This window comes from Ischnura elegans (genome assembly GCF_921293095.1).
Source record: "Ischnura elegans chromosome 13 unlocalized genomic scaffold, ioIscEleg1.1 SUPER_13_unloc_1, whole genome shotgun sequence".
NCBI lineage: Eukaryota > Metazoa > Arthropoda > Insecta > Odonata > Coenagrionidae > Ischnura > Ischnura elegans.
This window is the reverse complement of record NW_025791657.1, coordinates 15,163,236-15,168,118: the sequence shown is the minus strand read 5'-3', so window position 1 is coordinate 15,168,118 and position 4,883 is coordinate 15,163,236. Positions and strand designations below refer to the sequence as shown.

General features: G+C 31.4%; 1 long non-coding RNA gene across 1 annotated transcript; it reads right to left on the bottom strand.

Moving 5' to 3' along the window:
- Positions 1-289: 289 nt before the first annotated feature.
- On the bottom strand, positions 290-1,084 carry LOC124172030. Its single transcript, XR_006868050.1, has 3 exons — positions 1,055-1,084; positions 448-622; positions 290-336 (listed from the first exon to the last, which is right to left on the bottom strand). It is a non-coding gene; the product is annotated as an uncharacterized LOC124172030 (long non-coding RNA).
- Positions 1,085-4,883: the final 3,799 nt, after the last annotated feature.

The following is a 4,883-nucleotide window of genomic DNA, read 5'->3' as shown; positions in this document are numbered from 1 at the left end:
TTATAGATCGTTACTGATGAACTTATTAAGCAAAATTATTGTCCTCATCAGCCTGATCCTCGGTCTGTTTATTCTGCCAATCCCTGAAGAGAAAATAGTAATTACTCCTTGTGAAATGATATATCATGTATCATGGAACATTATAGTGTATACCTATTGTAAGAGGGAATGGAAAATATGAAGAAAATGTCTGGGATGATCGAATTAGTGTGGCAGAGAAATGAGAAGTGACTACTTACTTTCTTATTTTCCCGACCTCTGCCTGGTTGAGCCAATTACTCAGACACCCTTCCAGCTCCACATCTGATGCATCACGGTAGACCCTTCTGCATACACCTATGAAATTATACAAAACATAGTTAATGTCACTTAATGTAATATGTTAGAAGTTCATTTCAATGATCAATTATTATAATAATCTTAGAATATCTTATTGGATGCACTCACGAAAAGTAACAGGACACACTGGAGTGCTATAAAATGATTTCTTAACCGAATTCTTCTTAAGTTTGCCTGTAAGGGCTTACAGCTCTGGTACATTGTCATCCTAAGACGACACAACATATTTTGTAGAAATTCATTCTCATTCATTTCTTCTACCAACTGCTACCAAACATTGCATCTAGAGATAAAAAAATACCAGATCAATGAAGAGTTAACAGCTAATACAAGAATAACAAAAATCATGTAGACAGCCAGAAGAAAAATTCACCAAAGAAATTAACACAATTATCATGTTTAGTATGCACATGTAGTATGAGTGCACAAGTGCATATGAAATAACAAAAATCCAATCATACCATAATTTTTTAATATTTCATTGGACATTAATCCATACGCACTTCAAAATTATGTTGTACTTGAGTATTTTTATAGCACTTTGAATTCCAAGCACCTACGAATGTCTGGCGAGCTCAAGATATACTTCTGAAACTTTTTTACAAATGAAACTCTTATGAAACTTTCTTACAAAAACTTAATTGTTCTTTAATTTAAAAAATCATACATTGTTTGAATCAGGATGGCAGCACACAAATTATCATTATTCACTTACCACCTTTGGCTCAAATGAGGGATCTTCACTTATCCTACGGCAGAGTTTGATGAAATCCTCATCTGCTGTCAATGGCAATTGGCTGAAATTCATCTCCTCCACATCAGCATCCTTTCGCTTTGGGTCACAAGCCAATAAAGCATCTACTTTCCTCTCCAAGTGAGAAAACCCAGGTGCCATTCCTCCCATCCACATGAGGAGCTGGCTATTCAGTAGTTTTAATTTACTGCACCCTGTAAATATAAAAATGTTATAAATACACTAATACCAATTGATTTGCTTACATTATACTTCCTTAGCAGACTTGATACTTAATCATCATAAATCCTGCCTACATGCTTATCAAACAGGTGAAAACCATATATTTTAATATACCACTAATTTTTCTATCAACAAACACGAGTAATTGATTACATAACAAAAATTTTAAGGATTGCAATCTTATTGTACAGAAACAACTTAGAAACGTGTTACTTATGCCCTTGAGTGCAATATGTCTGATAAAATGTACTAAAGCACAAATCAATGCCTAAATTATAATGATCGGAGAGAGTTCAACTGATGGCTATGTTTAGAACAGCTTATTAATTGCTATTATTCTTCGACATATTCCCAATAGTTACTCATTTTCAAGAAAAATCATTCATAAACGAGTTAATTGAGGTTGAGACTAATGTTTTAATGTCATAAAGAACTATTAACAAAGTGGATTCTACTGCGAGAACCCTGATATTTCAACTTTAACCGCCTCAATGGATTCTTTTCACTATGCCAGCGAAAGTAAAGACCATGCTAAATTGTCATTACCCTGAGAATAAAATAATGAGTAATCTTAAATAATTATTGGATAGTAATTGGCGGTTCATTAATCATACATAAGTATCGAATGGAAAAAAATGTTTCATTTACTTACATTCACACGGTCAGCACAGCAGAGATGGATTGATGCTGACAATGGCAACTTCTTAAATCTCTTCGTGACGCTAAAAGCCACTGTTTCCGGGAATTCAAAAACTTATTCAGGCGTTGATTCAATTGTGCATGAAACAGTATTCTTTCAATCCCTTTTTGTCAGTATTCACTACGAAGACGGATTATTTTCTTCTTCCATAGCATACTTCAACGTAAATTTGCTAGTAAAACGAGATTTTTCATCACAGCTAAATTCGCCATCACAAAATAACGGTAACTAGAGATGGGCAAAAAAATCGATTATACGTAATAATCGATTATTTGCTTTCGATTATTGCGATTATTGAATCGATTATGAAGATCCGATTATTTTGCATAATCGATTGTTTGAATATAATCGGCGGGAATAAGAAGCGTGCTCACTTGCGAGATTTTTTGCGAGAAATTTTTTTTGCGAGAAATTTTCACCCCTTCTATAGTTTCAGAACAACAAATGAATGCTATTTTGAAGTTTACTATTGTTTATAACAATTAACTAAGTTTAAACAAAGTTAGCAACAATACTAAAAACATTTACCAGCATTAACGATTTCTACATACCTTACGGGTTAAACAACAACAAATTAATGACTTATTGTTACATCTGTCTACATTGTTCATAAGAAAATGTAAAGTTTAAATAAAGTTTAAATAATGCAATAAAGCAACTTTTAAAAATTTAACAATTTCCGCATGTTGTACGGTTGAGAAGAGTTGGCTGAGCCTTATACCTTTACTCTTTGTTGATTATAACAATTACTAAAATGTAAACAAATTTAGCAACTTTTACAAAAATTAAGAATTCCCACATTTTATACGGTTGAAAAACGTGGAATGAATGATACTCTTATTCTATTATGTTTATAACGATTACTAATGTTTAAACCAAGTTAGCAACAATATTAGAAACATTTTCAAAATCTTAACCAACAGTAAAGGAATGGTTTATTGGAACTCTATAGTGTTTATAATAATTTCTTAAGTTTAAAAATAATTAGCAACAATTTTAACACCATTTTTTAAAGTAAAAATGCGTTACGGTGTAAAGAATAGAAAAAGAGCATAGTTGTGGTGCTTTAACTCCCAAAGCTTGATATATACTCATTGATGTAAGCATACCTTTACATTGTATAAAAAGTACAAATTTTATACAGCCTACACAACTGTATAAATTTTCATAAAATGTATAAAATTTATACAATGTAAACATTTTATACAGCTTTATACAAATTCATACAAAATTTGCACATTGTACACATTCTGTATAAAATTGTATACATAGTATACAATTTACACGTTTTATGCATTCTATACAGCTGTATACAATTGTATACAAAATGTGCACACTGTACACATTCTGTATAAAATTGTATACATTGTGTACAATTTACACATTATATACATTCTATACAGCTGTATACAATTGCATACAAAATGTGTACATTGTATACATCCTGTATAGAAATTGTATACAAAATTTTCACTGGGGATGTCAATCATAAAAAAATATCAAAGCCTTTTAAATACAAAAGTTTTTGCTGAATCGCATCAGACTCATACTTTGTGTGTGAAAACCTCAACCTCATTCTCAATTAGGAAATGAATAAGTATTCTCATATCACTAATGCTGATTTCTTTGTATTCAAACAGGCACTTCAAATCTTTGGGTGATTGCAACAACATTGATAAAATGTGTTTCTTGTTCAATAAGCCAACATATTTAAATCTACTATTTTCAATTAAAAATATGCTACACTAATTAATTAAGGCATATTAATTCTTCCTCGGTTAACAAACCAAATCAAAATGTTTTATTTGATGGGAAAATGGTTTGATCAGCAAAAAATTGCATAAACTTTGAATATACCATACTAAATTAATATTTCTTCTCTATTTCAATGTAATGCTGTGTCTAAGTTATTTCGAGCAAGCAGTCATTGTCATTACTTTTTTGGTCCCCAACTATTCCGTCTGAAGTGAGGAAGGCTATCAATTCTATAAATATCTCTTCAGTTGGGCCAGATTAGATTCCCTCAAAGGTTATTAAAGCTTTTAATAATGTTATCTCTTCATCGTGTCATATTATAAATTATTCATTCATTTCTGGGTGATTTCCTACAACCCTATAGCAAGCAAGGTTGAGACCAAATCCTATTATGGGACATTTGTAGAATCAACAATTTATGGGCCAATTTCAGTTCAAACAGTCTTTTGGAATATTTTGAAGAAGCTAGTCTATAATTGCTGTATATGTGTCGTCATTTCTCATTAGACATTTTAGACAGATATAAAACTGCCAAAAAGGTTTTAGAACTTGAAAATCTACAACAACAGCTATTTTACAATTTTTGATGGTATTGCCATATGAATTAATCATAAAGTGTTACAGGTATCTAATTTGATCAAAAAAGTGCATTCACTAGTGTAGATTGTAATATAGTTAAACTTAGCTTTAACACCAGGGAATATTTGGCAATGCTTATAGCTGCCTGATGTGTTTTTTGTCTACTAGATACCAGTATGTTAGTGCTCCATAGTGCTCAGAACGGACTAGTTCTTGTCAATTCCAGCCTCAGGGTATATTTTTCCACAGGCTAGTTAATTTTAACTTCCATTAACTTAACACTGGTAAGAGTATTGATATAAATCATCAGCATTATGGATATACTCCGTGGTATCCACTCCCAGCTATTATGATGTTTTAAGTGACCTCGATTTTCTGTTTCTAATACTTCCTTGCAAGGTAAGGTTTATTTCAACACCATCATGTTTTAAGAGAAATTTTATTTTTTTAGCAGAGAGCCTTATTATTATTCTCTCCTTTAATTTTTTAAAAGATGAACAGCCATATTAGGAGGTAAATTAGTATTTTTTGTTT